The sequence below is a fragment of the Urtica dioica genome, chromosome 6 (genome assembly GCF_054948205.1).
Source record: "Urtica dioica subsp. dioica isolate 48M chromosome 6, U.dioica_male_clone48M_v1_H2, whole genome shotgun sequence".
Taxonomy (NCBI): Eukaryota; Viridiplantae; Streptophyta; class Magnoliopsida; order Rosales; family Urticaceae; genus Urtica; species Urtica dioica.
Genome location: NC_142761.1, coordinates 17,253,341 through 17,269,688, shown reverse-complemented (window position 1 = coordinate 17,269,688; position 16,348 = coordinate 17,253,341).

Here is a 16,348-nt window from a genome sequence, read left to right as displayed (position 1 = left end):
TCGTAGTTTGCTTAAAACGATATATTCACAATCTTAGGGTCAAAGGACTATTGACCTCAGTACGATTGTTAGAAGAATCTATGATGTCTGGTTATGAGGCATTGAGAGTTGGAGACTCTATAGTTCTTCTAGGTATCTTTCGAAGGTACTGAATTGACCAGTGCACTTCTAGAGACAAGATAAGAACAAACCATTTAACCTCTTATGTCTCGAAGTCACTATGTATGAATTGCATCATGCTTACCTTAATCCTGAAATGAGACATGCCATTTCACAGGTTAGTATTCTCATTTGAGAAAGTCAGAGTTCGGACTCACTATGTGATTCTGAACAGGGCCTATTGGTGAAGTACTAAGTTGTGAGAATGTCATGAGTAACTTTGTGAAGTTCTCATAGATATGGAATTCATGTACAAGATTGCTGAAATGCAATGTATGTCACCTAATGCTTTGTTCCTTGGAGTGTGAATAAATGAACTGGCCAGTGTCCAAATTGAGTCCTGACTCTTTTGGATGAAACAATGTGACTTGTTAGCTCCTCGTGAATACATTGTTTCTAACTTATTCACAAGCGACAAAGGAGTTGAGGAAATAACAGCTAGAAGGGTAAAATGGTAATTTAGTAAATCCCGACTAGCTGATGACATTCATGAAGGGTAAACATAGATAATATTCAGTGGATCCGCTCATCATAATTAGGTCGAATTCTTGAGTAGAAAATAAATTCATTTGAACCGATAGATTTTCAGTGTCAACTCTTTAGTGGAGTCAGTTGGCATTAAGCTAAACTTGGAAAAGGTTTGTGAACTTTTGAGTCCAAGTGTTTAGCTCAAGCTTTGTTCATTTGGGTCCATGAGGTCACTGTCACGAATCACATCGATAGGAATAGTTAAACTGGAAGCTAAGTCAAAACAAGAACGAAAATTTTCAAAAGGGTATTTTTGTCTTTTGAGACATAGGATGAAATGAATGTCAATAAATTTTTTGACCAGTTCATTTGATGACTTAATGTCACTCGGCCATGACTTGATCATTGGGCCTTGTGAGTTAATTTCATTTCATAAGAGTTTTATTGAAAATTCTTAATGGGCCTTTCTCATGTTGTCATGAACAAATGAAGAAGCTTCTAGAAGCTCCTTCTAGAGAGACTTGGGCGCCTACCCTATAGAGAAATAGGAGAGATTATTTTGTGCATAAATGTATCAAGATACTTGCCAAAAGAAAAAGAGGAAACAAATTTGCATATGCATGCATTAGGAATATCGGCCAAGAGAGAGTCAAAGGCATGGAACAAAATAGGAAACAAATCCAAGGCTTATTGAAGCCTAGTTTGGCCGTGTGACTCAATAAAGGAAATAGGGAAATTAGCTCATGAATATGTGATATTCTATAGAAGAGGAAACTACCTTATAGAAGGTGAGACCTCTCCTATAAATAGGAGCATCATTTCCTCACATTTCATTCATCCAAGTTTAAGAGATTTGAGAGACTCTCTCTCTAGAACTTTGGCCGCCCCTTCCTCTCTCTCTCTAGTTTATTTTCGACTTTTTTGTTTTGGCACCTAGGTCGTCATTCGACCTAGTGTTTAGCTCTGCGACTTCAAGACTCGTTCTTAAGTCATAGTGTTTAAAAGTGCCCACTCACTAATTCCATTATTTCGAGTGATTTAGTGATAGAAACTTTCGTGGTTGCTCGAGGTGCCGAGGAAAGAAAGAGAGACGTGCTGCGAGGGGAGACGAGCGTTGCAAACTTTCCAAAAGCTTCTTCAAAGTTCAAGCTTCAAGAAAGGTTTGTAAACTTCTATACTCATAATAGTTTTTAATTACATGTACTTGCTCTTGGTCTAGGTTAGTAAAAAACTGTTTTTACTTGAAAAGAAAATTTTTTAAAATTCCGCCGCTTTGCGAAGCGTTAAACTTTTTCTTAAACCCTAGATCAATTCCAACAAATGGTATCAGAGCTATGGTCAAAGATTAGCATGTACATGTATTTAAAAATATGAGCTTGAAAATCGTTTTCGAAAGTTTACTAATTTTGTGACAAGTTAGAATTGTTATCTTAGATTTTTTTTTAATTTATTGCTCTTGCCTTTAAATTAAATATCATGTTGATTTTCTATGAGTTTGGGATGTTTTTAAAATACATTAGAATCAGTTCTAAAAGTTTTTACTTTTTTTATATTGAAAAACGTGTTTTAAAGGTTTGAGAAATTTCGAGTAAAATTTTGTGACTAGTTTTCTTGTCTTACTAGTTTCTTATTTTACTTGAATCGTTTTATGCTTGTTGTTATTTCTTTTATGCCTTGTTATTACCTTGCTAATAAAACAAAAATAAAAGCTTTAACAACCTTCATAAAACGTTCCGTTACACTCGATTCTTTTTCGCACCTAAAAAGGACCAAGCTTTAATTATTTCTTTTTCTTCGAGCTGGAGTAAACCCGCATTAAAAGTGGCATAACTCTCTGCTCAGAAATCGAAATTTAATTATTCTTGCCTCAAATTAAAGCTCTGTCTGTCTTCTGTCCAATGCCACCGGTTTCAGGTCAAAAGGACATCGGAGCCGCCAGTTATCGCGATTTTACTCCGAGGTGCGCGGCTGTTCCGAAACTCCAGTTTTTTAGAATTCCGGATTTTCAGCCCCACTACCATGAGTTATAGAACTCTAATGAGATAAATTTCTTGAGCAAAAATGTTTTTTATAAGATTATAAACATGATGTGTAAGATTAAAAAGTTTTGATTAATTGAAATTGAGTTTTTACAAAACTAGTTTGAATTTTGAAAAACCGTTTTCACTTTCAAACTTGAAAATATTTTGTCATCCAAATCAAATATGTTTTCAAAATGTTTTCAAAACTATATCTATATCACATATGTTCAAAATCTATATGCTCTTGAAAAATTTGAGTGGGAGGTCTCCTTGTAGACAAGCCGAAAAATAAAAAGATGTGTATTCTCAAACTTTCAAGTGGTCGAGTGAGTTGAAGTTCACACTTCCCTCATGCACTTTCCCGAAATAGAAAATAGGAAAAGATCGAGTATGTACCTTGTGCCTTTATGCACTAATACTGCTCTGAACATGACGATCTAGGATTCTCTTCTAGTTGTCCGCTCTGTCGCTCTCTAACTAGGAAATCTGTTTCCGAACTGATAAGAGCCGATGTACCAACTCTAAAAACTAAGTGGGAGGGTTATACTTGTTGTTTGTAACCCACGATCCCCAACACTAATGAAAGAAGCAATTAACGTGGGACTAAGAGCCGCTCTTGCGACCCTCACTTAAATGGGAGTACTCCAAGGCGTTATTTCTTCGATCATTACTCAATGAGCTACGTCCGAGAGTGAGACGATGATGGCAAGGCCTCCCCTTGGGGGATTGTTTTTCAAAATTGACCTTTTGGACTAAGTGGTTGGTTGCACACTTAGGCTCAATCCTTAGTAATCATCCCTTGAGGCTCTGCGAAAGGATGTGAGTGATCAAACCAATTTAATAGGTGGCTAGTCAAAATAGATGTATTGACATCTTGGCTTAGCATTAATGATGTGTCATTTACTTATAAAAGGAGATTTTTTGCGGCCTTCTCTTGAGGGAGTAAATTATCGTTTGGTTTATAACACCTTTGGATTTTATAAAAGTCTTAATAAAACTTAAATCCTAAACCAAAGACTAATCATAAACTTGTTTCAACTTTTATAGGCAATATGTCTCCCAACTCTCTCTCTTTCATCCTTTCCTCGAACAAACTCGAAAACGAAAACTACGTAGATTCGAAACATAACCTCGACATAATCCTTACCAAGCACAAATGGGTACTCACCACCCCGTGTCCTCCTCTGACGAATGATGATTCGACTCAAGAGGACAATGACGCCTTAACGGCCTGGCTTCGATCCGATGAGATTGGGAGGTGCTATATCTTGGCATCTATGAACAATATGCTGAAAGAGAAACATCGCGACATCGAGAATGCCGCCAAAATGCTCTACAATCTCCTTGAGATATTTGGAGGGCAAAGGCGTCAAGCAAGGCAAAAAGCAGTCCGACAGTTTATGAACTGTCATATGAAGGCTAGGACTCCTGTTAGAGACTTTATGATACTGATCATTAGTTTTCTAAATAAAATGGAAATCCTAGGATCTGAGACTGATGGGAAGAATGTCATAGATATGATCTTAGAAACTCTCCCCGCATCTCTTGACACCTCCAAGATGAACTACTTCATAAACAAGCTAGAGTACACTGTTACCAAGCTTATGAAGGAAGTTCACACTGCTGTAGGTCTCACTAAGAGAAAGAGGAATCAAGGAGAGGCACATGCTACTGAGCAAAAAGCCTCCGCCTCTGGAACTGTGAAAAGACCTCACAAGGCCGATAAAAAGAACTGTCCTGCCAATCTCAAAGCAAAGGAACATAATATTGTACTAGTTACCGAAGCATGCTTAATAGCTGATAATGTATCAACGTGGACTCTTGACTCCGCTGCTACTAACCATATTTGTTGTTCCTTGAATAGTTTCAAGAAAACCAAGAGCTTAGAGGAAGGCGAGTTCTATTTCAAATAGGGTGATGGGAGCCTGGTGTCTGCAAAGGCTGTGGGATCCGTGACGCTGTCTTTTGAAGACCGCACTTTAAACTTGAATAATGTTTATTTTGTTCCTACCTTTAGGAAGAACTTAATATCCGTTGCTCGTCTTCGTGAGCAAGATTATTGTTTAAAGTTCATTAAGAATGGAATTCGTATTTTGTTTCCTAATAATTCTTTTGTCACTGATGCATGTATGAAGAATGCTCTTTTCTACATCTATCCCACTCAACCTTCTCTTTTAGACACCGAAATAGATAACGATCTAATTAGGGAGCCAAAGAGGATCAAACTTTCTGAATCCTCCGATCTAACAAAATCAACATACCTCTAGGATTAAGACACTTGTGAGGGACGGTCCACTCCAAGCCTCTGCAATACGTTCACTGCCTACATGTGAATCCTTCATAGAAGGAAAAATGACTAAGCGACCTTTCTCCGATAAGGGTCGAAGAGCCACTGAGTTGCTGGAACTAGTATATTCTGATGTATATGGTCCGCTAAACGAACAGGCACGTGGAGGATACGAATACTTCGTTACCTTCACCGATGATTACTCGCGATATGGTTTTGTCTATTTGCTCAAACACAAATCCGAGACCTTTAACGTATTTAAGGTCTTTAGGGCTTTAGTGGAAAAGCAAACTGGCAAAGTGATCAAAACCCTTCGATCTGATCGAGGTGGTGAGTATATGTCTGGAGAGTTCGATGACTTTCTTAAAGAAGAAGGTATCGCTTCTCAGCTTACCGCACCTGGCACGCCTCAACAAAATGGAGTGTCAGAGAGAAGAAACCGAACTCTTATGGAGATGGTTAGATCAATGATGAGTTACTCATCACTCCCTCTTTCCTTTTGGGGATATGCCCTTGAAACAGCCGCCTATATTCTGAACCAAGTTCCGTCCAAAACGGTTCCTGGTACTCCTTATGAACGATGGACTGGCCGTAAAGTGAATCTTGGCCGCATCCGAATTTGGGGTTGCCCTGCACACGTGCTGAGGCAAAAGACTAGCAAGTTGGCTAGTAGGTCAGAATTGTGCCTGGTTGTGGGATATCCAAAGGAAACCAAAGGTTTTACTTTCTATAGTCCCGAGGACGATAAGACTTCCGTTAGCACGAATGCTCGTTTCCTTGAGGAGGACTTTATGAAAGATGCAAAACCTAGAAGCAAAATTGTTCTTGAAGAAAAGTTGGGTGAGGAAGCTTCTACCTCATCTGTAAGAACTGTTCTTACCCCAACTGAAACACAACCTAACTCATCAGAATCTCGTCAAGTAGTACTTAGACGTAGTGGGAGGGCTACTCAAAAGCCTGACAGGTACATGTCTTATGGAGACTCTCTTGTAGCCGTCTCTGACATGGATGATCCTGTTTCCTATAGCCAAGCGATGGCTTGTTCTGAATCAAACCTTTGGCTTGACGCCATGAAAGTTGAAATGCACTCGATGTATGTCAACAATGTCTGGAAACTTGTAGACCTTCCTGAAGGGATTAAACCCGTAGGGTGTAAGTGGATATACAAGAAGAAAAGGGGTCCTGATGGGAACGTCGAGACGTTCAAAGCAGGACTTGTGGCGAAGGGTTATACCCAACAAGAAGGGATTGACTATGAAGAAACCTTCTCGCCAGTCGCGATGCTTAAATCCATCCGCATACTCCTATCTATAGCTGCAGCTCTCGACTATGAGATCTGGCAAATGGATGTCAAGACAGCCTTTCTGAATGGCAATCTTGACGAGCGCATTTACATGGCTCAACCAGACGGTTTCGTGGAAGAAGGTCAAGATACCAAGGTTTGTGAGTTGCTTAAGTCCATTTATGGATTAAAGCAAGCATCTAGGTCATGGAATATTAGATTCGATGAAACTGTAAAGAGCTTTGGCTTTGAACAGTCAATAGATGAGCCTTGTGTTTACAAGTTAATACACGAAGGTAAAGTTGTGTTTCTGGTACTATATGTCGATGATATACTACTCATTGGTAATGACGTGGGTAAGTTATCTGAGGTTAAGGTCTGGCTGGCAAAGGAATTCGATATGAAGGATCTAGGAGAAGCCGCGTACATTCTGGGGATCCAAATCTTTCGAGATAGGAAAAACCGGACCCTGTCGCTCTCTCAAGCATCTTATATTGATAAGATAATGGATCGCTTCTCGATGCAAGACTCCAAGAAGGGCCGAACACCCTTTAGGCATGGAGTTTCACTCTCTAAGGACCAGTCTCCCAAGACTGCACAAGAGATTGAAGACATGAGGAAAATTCCTTACGCCTCTGCCGTAGGAAGCCTCATGTATGCTATGCTTTGCACTAGACCTGATATATGTTTCGCCGTTGGCGTAGTTAGCCGTTTCCAATCGAACCCTGGACCCGAGCACTGGATTGCTGTTAAGCATGTTCTTAAGTATCTTCGAAGAACTAGGAACTTGATGCTTACAGACTCAGGTACTGACCTGACTATGACGGGATATACCGACTCTGATTTTCAAGCGCATAAGGATTCCAGGAAATCCACTTTGGGATCTGTGTTCATCCTTAATGGTGGAGCTGTTGTGTGGAGAAGTATTAAGCAATCTTGCATTGCTGACTCCACAATGGAAGCAGAATATGTGGCTGCTTGTGAAGCATCCAAAGAGGCTGTATGGCTTAGAAAATTCCTTAAGTATTTGGAAGTTGTTCCAAACGTCGACGAGCCCATGACCCTTTATTGTGATAATAGTGGGGCTGTCGCTAACTCAAAGGAACCTAGAAGCCATAAGCGCTCTAAGCATATTGAGAGGAAATACCATTTGGTTAGAGAGATCGTGCAGCGCGGAGACGTGGAAGTGAAGAAGATCTCAAAGTTGGACAATCTCGCAGATCCATTCACCAAGGCCCTAGCGAACAAGGTCTTCGACCAACATCGTGACGGATTAGGCATGAAAGACTACACACATCTTCTTTGAGTCAAGTGGGAGTTTGTTGTCAATGGTGCCCACAAGAAGAGTTGTAAGCTTTATTTTGTACATTTGATGTAATAAAGTCTCATGAAGACTCTTGCTTGTAATTGCCTATTCATTCATTAATAAAGTTGAAACATTCATTCATTCTTTCTTTGTTTGAAGCTTTATGATAAAACCTTAGCCTTTTAGTCCATAAACAAACTTAACAACTTACGAAGAGACAAATGTAGATTTGCATGAACAAACTCTTCGTAGTTTGCTTAAAACGATATATTCACAATCTTAGGGTCAATGGACTATTGACCTCAGTACGATGGTTAGAAGAATCTATGATGTCTGGTTATGAGGCATTGAGAGTTGGAGACTCTATAGTTCTTCTAGGTATCTTTCTGTTGTCAATGGTGCCCACAAGAAGAGTAGTAGTGTCTATTTATGTACATCTGATGTCATATAGTCTTACGAAGACTCTTGCTTGTAATTGCTTATTCATTCATTAATAAAGTTGAAACGTTCATTCAATCTTCCTTGTCTGAAGCTTTATGATAAAACCATAGTCTTTTAGTCCATAAACAAACTTAACAACTTACGAAGAGACAAATGTAGATTTGCATGAACAAACTCTTCGTAGTTTGCTTAAAACGATATATTCGCAATCTTAGGGTCAAAGGACTATTGACCTCAGTATGATTGTTAGAAGAATCTATGATGTCTGGTTATGAGGCATTGAGAGTTTGGGACTCTATAGTTCTTCTAGGTATCTTCCGAAGATACTGAATTGACCAGTGCACTTCTAGAGACAAGATAAGAACAAACCATTTAACCTCTTATGTCTCGAAGTCACTATGTATGAATTGCATCATGCTTACCTTAATCCTGAAATGAGACATGCCATTTCACACCTTAGTATTCTCATTTGAGAAAGTCAAAGTTCGGACTCACTATGTGATTCCGAACAAGGCCTATTGGTGAAGTACTAAGTTGTGAGTCTGTCATGAGTAACTTTGTGAAGTTCTCATAGATATGGAATTCATGTACAAGATTGCTGAAATGCAATGTATGTCACCTCATGCTTTGTTCCTTGGAGTGTGAATAAATGAACTGGCCAGTGTCCAAATTGAGTCTTGACTCTTTTGGATGAAACAATGTGACTTGTTAGCTCCTCGTCAATACATTGTTTCTAACTTATTCACAAGCGACAAAGGAGTTGAGGAAATAACAGCTAGAAGGGTAAAATGGTAATTTAGTAAATCCCGACTAGCTGATGACATTCATGAAGGGTAAACATAGATAATATTCAGTGGATCCGCTCATCATAATTAGGTCGAATTCTTGAGTAGAAAATAAATTCATTTGAACCGAGAGATTTTCAGTGTCAGCTCTTTAGTGGAGTCAGTTGGCATTAAGCTAAACTTGGAAAAGGTTTGTGAACTTTTGAGTCCAAGTGTTTAGCTAAAGCTTTGTTCATTTGGGTCCATGAGGTCACTGTCACGAATCACATCGATAGGAATAGTTAAACTGGAAGCTAAGCCAAAACAAGAACGAAAATAGTTAAAAGGGTATTTTTGTCTTTTGAGACAAAGGATGAAATGAATGTCAATAAATTTTTTGACAAGGTCATTTTGTGACATGTTTCACTCGGCCATGACTTGATCATTGGGCCTTGTGAATTAATTTCATTTCATAAGAATTTTATTGAAAATTCTTATTGGGCCTTTTTCATGTTGTCATGAACAAATGGAAAAGCTTCTAGAAGTCTTTTCTAGAAGGCCTTGGGCGCCCAACATACCCAACCAAGAGAGAATATTTTGTGCATAAATGTATCAAGATACTTGCCAAAAGAAAAAGAGGAAACAAATTTGCATGAGGATGCTTTAGGGTAATCGGCCAAGTGAGAGACAAGGCAAGGCCTTGAACAAAATTGGAAACAAATCAAGGCTTCTAGAAGCCTTGTTTGGCCGAGTTTCTCAAGTGGGAAAGAGGCAATATTTGCTCATGAATATGTGATATTCTATAGAAGAGGAAACTACCTTGTTGAAGGTAAAGCCTCTCCTATAAATAGGAGCCTCATTTCCTCACAATTCATTCATCCAAGTTTAAGAGATTTGAGAGACTCTCTCTCTAGAACTTTGGCCGAAGTCCTCTTCTCTCTCTCTCTAGTTTATTTTCGGTTTTCTCTTGTCTTGGCACCTAGGTCCTCACTCGACCTAGTCTTTAGCTCTGCGACTTCGAGACTCGTTCTCAAGTCGTAGTGTTTAAAAGTGCCCACTCACTGATTCCTTCTTTTCGAGTGATTTAGTGATAGAAACTTTCGTGGTTGGTCGAGGTGCCGAGGAAAGAAAGAGAGACGTGCTGCGAGGGGAGACGAGCGTTGCAACTTTCCAAAAGCTTCTACAAGGTTCAAGCTTCAAGAAAGGTTAGTAACTTTTATAGCTCATATTAGTTTTTATTTACATGTACATGCTCTTGTCTAGGTTAGTAAAAACTAGTTTTACTTAAAAAGAAAATTTTTAAAATTCCGCCGCTTAACGAAGCGTTAAACTTTTTCTTAAACCCTAGATCGATTCCAACAAATGGTATCAGAGCTATGGTCAAAGGAATGCATGTGCATGTTTTTTAAATTATGAGCTTGAAAATCGTTTTCGAAAGTTTACTAATTTTGTGACAAGTTAGAATTGTAATCTTAGATTTTTTTTAATTTATTGCTCATGCCTTTAAATTAAAAACCATGTTGATTTTCTATGAGTTTGGGATGATGTTAAAACACATTAGAATCAGTTCTAAAAGTTTTTAATTTTTTATATTGAAAAACGTGTTTTAAAGGTTTGAGATTTTTCGAGTAAATTTTGTGACTAGTTTTATTTTCTTTCTAGTTTCGTTTATTTACTTGAATCGTTTTATGCATGTTGTTATTTCTTTTATTCTATGTTATTACCCTGCTAATAAAACACAAATAAAAGCTTTAAACAACTTCATAAAACGTTCCGTTACACTCGATTCTTTTTCGCACCTAAAAGGACAAAGCTTTAATTTATTTCTTTTTCTTCGAGCTGGAATGTAAACCCGCATTAAAAGCGGCATAACTCTCTGCTCAGAAATCGAAATTTAATGATTCTTGAATCAAATTAAAGATCTGTCTGTCCTCAGTCCAATGCCACCGGTTTCGGATCAAAAGGACATCGGAGCATCCAGTTATGGCGATTTTACTCCGAGGTGTGCGGCTGTCTGAAACTCCAGTCTTTTAGAAATCCGGATTTTCAAACCCCACTACCATGAGTTATAGAACTCTAATGAGAAAACTTTCTTGAGCAAAAATGTTTTTCATATGATTATAAACATGATGTGTAAGATTAAAATGTTTTGATTTTTGAAAGTTTAATTGAAATTGAATTTTTACAAAACTAGTTTGAATTTTGAAAAACCGTTTTCACTTTCAAACTTGAAAATATTTTGTCATCCAAATCAAATAAGTTTTCAAAATGTTTTCAAAACTATATCTATATCACATATGTTCAAAATCTATATGCTCTTGAAATTTTGAGTGGGAGGTCTCTTTGTAGACATAACCGAAAAATAAAAAGATGTGTAATCTCAAACTTTCAAGTGTTCGAGTGAGTTGAAGTTCACACTTCCCTCACGCACTTTCCCGAAATAGAAAATAGGAAAAGATCGAGTATGTCCCTTGTGCCTTTATGCACTAATACTGCTCTGAACATGTCGATCTAGGATTCTCTTCTAGTTGTCCGCTTTGTCGCTCTCTAACTAGGAAATTTGTTTCCGAACTTATAAGAGTCGATGAACCAACTCCAAAAACTAAGTGGGAGGGTTATATTCGTTGTTTGTAACCCGCGATCCCCAACACTAGTGAAAGATGCAATAACGTGGGACTAAGAGCCGCTCTTGCGACCCTCACTTAAATGTGAGTACTCCAAGGCGTTATTGCTTCGATCATTGCTCAATGAGCTACGTCCGAGAGTGATGCAATGATGGCAAGGCCTCCCCTTGGGGGATTGTTTTTCAAAGCTGATCTTTTGGACTAAGTGTATGGTTGCACACTTATGCTCAATCCCTAGTATCCTTCCTTAAGGCTCTGCGAAAGGATGTGAGTGATCAAACCAATTTACAAGGTGGCTAGTCAAAATAGATGTATTGACATCTTGGCTTAGCATTAATGATGTGTCATTTACTTATAAATGGAGATTTTTTGCGGCGGCCTTCTCTTGAGGGAGTAAATTATCGTTTGGTTTATAAAACCTTTGGGTTTTACAAAAGTCTTAATGAAACTTAAATCCTAAACCAAAGACTAATCATAAACTTGTTTCAACTTTTATAGGCAATATGTCTCTCAACCCTCTCTCTACAATTCTTTCCTCGAATAAACTCGAAGGCGACAATTACGTCGACTGGAAACGTAACCTCGACATAGTCCTTACTGTCGACAAGCACAAATGGGTTCTCACCACCCCCTGTCCTCAAACGAATGAAGATTCGACGCAAGAGGAGAAAGACGTCTTGGCGGCCTGGCTTCGATCCGATGAGATTGCGAGGTGCTATATTTTGGCATCGATGAACAATGTGTTGCAACAACAACATCGTGATTATGAAACTGCCACCGATATGCTCTACAATCTCCATGAGATGTTTGGAGGGCAAGGACGTCAAGCTAGGCAACAAGCGGTCCGACAATTCATGAACTGTCGTATGAAGGCTGGAACTCCCGTTAGAGATCATATGATGCTGATCATTAGCTATGTAAACGAAATGGAGATTCTTGGATCTGAGATTGATGGGGAGACTAAAATAGATATGATCTTGGAAACTCTCCCCGAAACCTTTGATACCTTCAAGTTGAACTATTCCATGAACAAGCTGGAGTACACTGTTACCAAGCTCATGAAGGAACTTCAAACCGCTGAGGCACTCACTAAGAAAAAGAGGGCTCAAGGAGAAGTACATGCTACTGCCTCCACCTCTGGATCTAAGAAGAGACCTCGCAATGCCGAGAAGAAGAACCAACCTAAGGTTCAAACGAAGAAGAAGGCGCCAAAGGCTCCAAAGGTGGACAAGTCTAAAGACAAGTGCCACCACTGCAATGAGCCTGGTCACTGGCGTAGGAACTGTCCCGCCTACCTCAAAACCAAAGCTAAAGGTATTGTACTTGTTACTGAAGCCTGTTTAGTAGCTGATAATGTATCATCGTGGATTATTGACTCCGCTGCTACTAACCATATTTGCTGCTCCTTGACTGGTTTTAGGAAAAGCAAAAGCTTAGAGGATGGCGACTTCTGCTTCAAGTGGGGTGATGAGAGCGTGGTGTCTGCGAAGGCTGTGGGATCCGTGACGCTATCTTTTGAAGATCGAACTTTAAATTTGAATAATGTTTATTATGTTCCTTCCTTTGGGAAAAACCTAGTATCTGTTGCTCAACTTTTCGAGCAAGATTATTATTTAAAGTTTATAAAGAATGGAATTCGTATTTCTTTTTCTAATTCTTTCGTCACTGATGCATGTATGAAGAATGGTCTTTTTTACATCTATCCCACTCAACCTTCTCTTTTAGACACCGAAATAGATAACGATCTAATTAGGGAGCCAAAGAGGATCAAACTTTCTGAATCCTCCGATCTAACAAAATCAACATACCTCTGGCACTTAAGACTTGGTCATATCAGTCTAGATAGGATTAAGAGACTTGTGAGGGATGGTCCACTCCAAGCCTCTGCAATAGGTTCACTACCTACTTGTGAATCCTGCATAGAAGGAAAAATGACTAAGCGACCTTTCTCCGATAAGGGTCGAAGAGCCACTGAGTTGCTGGAACTAATACATTCTGATGTATGTGGTCCGCTCAACCAACAGGCACGTGGAGGATACGAATACTTCGTTACCTTCACTGATGACTACTCAAGATATGGGTTTGTCTATTTGCTTAAACACAAATCCGAGACCTTTAACGTATTTAAGGTCTTTAGGGCTTTAGTGGAAAAGCAAACTGGCAAAGTGATCAAAACCCTTCGATCTGATCGAGGTGGTGAGTATATGTCTGGAGAGTTCGATGACTTTCTTAAAGAAGAAGGTATCGCTTCTCAGCTTACCGCGCCTGGCACACCTCAACAAAACGGAGTGTCAGAGAGAAGAAACCGAACTCTTATGGAGATGGTTAGATCAATGATGAGTTACTCATCACTACCGCTTTCCTTTTGGGGATATGCCCTCGAAACAGCCGCCTACATTCTGAACCAAGTTCCGTCCAAAACGGTTCCTGGTACTCCTTATGAACGATGGACTGGCCGTAAAGTGAATCTTGGCCGCATCCGAATTTGGGGTTGCCCTGCACACGTGCTGAGGCAAAAGACTAGCAAGTTGGCTAGTAGGTCAGAATTGTGCCTGTTTGTAGGATATCCGAAGGAAACCAAAGGTTTTACTTTCTATAGTCCCGAGGACGATAAGACTTTCGTTAGCACGAATGCTCGTTTCCTTGAGGAGGACTTTATGAAGGATGCGAAACCTAGAAGCAAAATTGTGCTTGAAGAAAAGTTGGGTGAGGAAGCTTCTACCTCATCTGTAAGAACTGTTCTTACCCCAACTGAAACACAACCTAACTCATCAGAATCTCGTCAAGTAGTACTTAGACGTAGTGGGAGGGCTACTCAAAAGCCTGACAGGTACATGTCTTATGGAGACTCTCTTGTAGCCGTCTCCGACATGGATGACCCTGTTTCCTATAGCCAAGCAATGGCTTGTTCTGAATCAAACCTTTGGCTTGACGCCATGAAAGTTGAGATGCACTCGATGTATGTCAACAAAGTCTGGAAACTTGTAGACCTTCCTGAAGGGATTAAACCCGTAGGGTGTAAGTGGATATACAAGAAGAAAAGGGGTCCTGATGGGAACGTTGAGACGTTCAAAGCACGACTTGTGGCGAAGGGTTATACCCAACAAGAAGGGATTGACTATGAAGAAACCTTCTCGCCAGTCGCGATGCTTAAATCCATCCGCATACTCCTATCCATAGCTGCAGCTCTCGACTATGAGATCTGGCAAATGGATGTCAGGACAGCCTTTCTGAATGGCAATCTTGACGAGCGCATTTACATGGCTCAACCAGACGGTTTCGTGGATAAAGATCAAGAGACCAAGTTTTGTGAGTTGCTTAAATCCATTTATGGACTAAAGCAAGCATCTAGGTCATGGAATATTAGATTCGATGAAACTGTAAAGAGCTTCGGCTTTGAACAGTCAATAGATGAGCCTTGTGTTTACAAGTTAATACACGAAGGCAAAGTTGTGTTTCTGGTACTATATGTCGATGATATACTACTCATTGGTAATGACGTGGGTAAGTTATCTGAGGTTAAGGTCTGGCTAGCAAAGCAATTCGATATGAAGGATCTAGGAGAAGCCGCGTACATTCTGGGAATCCAAATCTTTCGAGATAGGAAAAACCGGACCCTGTCGCTCTCTCAAGCATCTTATATTGATAAGGTGATGGATCGCTTCTCGATGCAAGACTGCAAGAGGGGTCAAACACCCTTTAGGCATGGAGTTTCACTCTCTAAGGACCAGTCTCCCAAGACTGCACAAGAGATTGAAGACATGAGAAAGATTCCTTACGCCTCTGCCGTGGGAAGTCTCATGTATGCCATGCTTTGCACTAGACCTGACATCTGTTTCGCTGTTGGCGTAGTTAGCCGTTTCCAATCCAACCCTGGACCCGAGCACTGGATTGCTGTTAAGCATGTTCTTAAGTATCTTCGAAGAACTAGGAACTTGATGCTTACATACTCAGGTACTGACCTGACTATGACGGGATATACCGACTCCGATTTTCAAGCGGATAAGGATTCCAGGAAATCCACTTCGGGATCTGTGTTCATCCTTAATGGTGGAGCTGTTGTGTGAAGAAGTATTAAGCAATCTTGCATTGCTGACTCCACAATGGAAGCAGAATATGTGGCTGCTTGTGAAGCATCCAAGGAGGCTGTATGGCTTAGAAAATTCCTTAAGTATTTGGAAGTTGTTCCGAACGTCGACGAGCCCATGACCCTTTATTGTGATAATAGTGGGGCTGTCGCTAACTCAAAGGAACCTCGAAGCCATAAGCGCTCTACACATATTGAGAGGAAATACCATTTGATTCGAGAGATCGCGCAACGCGGAGACGTGGAGGTGAAGTAGATCTCTGGCAGATCTATTCACCAAGGCCCTAGCGAACAAGGTCTTCGACCAACTTCGAGAGGGATTAGGCATGTAGGACTACTCACATCTTCTTTGAGTCAAGTGGGAGTTTGTTGTCAATGGTGCCCACAAGAAGAGTAGTAGTGTCTATTTATGTACATCTGATGTCATATAGTCTTACGAAGACTCTTGCTTGTAATTGCTTATTCATTCATTAATAAAGTTGAAACGTTCATTCAATCTTCCTTGTCTGAAGCTTTATGATAAAACCATAGTCTTTTAGTCCATAAACAAACTTAACAACTTACGAAGAGACAAATGTAGATTTGCATGAACAAACTCTTCGTAGTTTGCTTAAAACGATATATTCGCAATCTTAGGGTCAAAGGACTATTGACCTCAGTATGATTGTTAGAAGAATCTATGATGTCTGGTTATGAGGCATTGAGAGTTTGGGACTCTATAGTTCTTCTAGGTATCTTCCGAAGATACTGAATTGACCAGTGCACTTCTAGAGACAAGATAAGAACAAACCATTTAACCTCTTATGTCTCGAAGTCACTATGTATGAATTGCATCATGCTTACCTTAATCCTGAAATGAGACATGCCATTTCACACCTTAGTATTCTCATTTGAGAAAGTCAAAGTTCG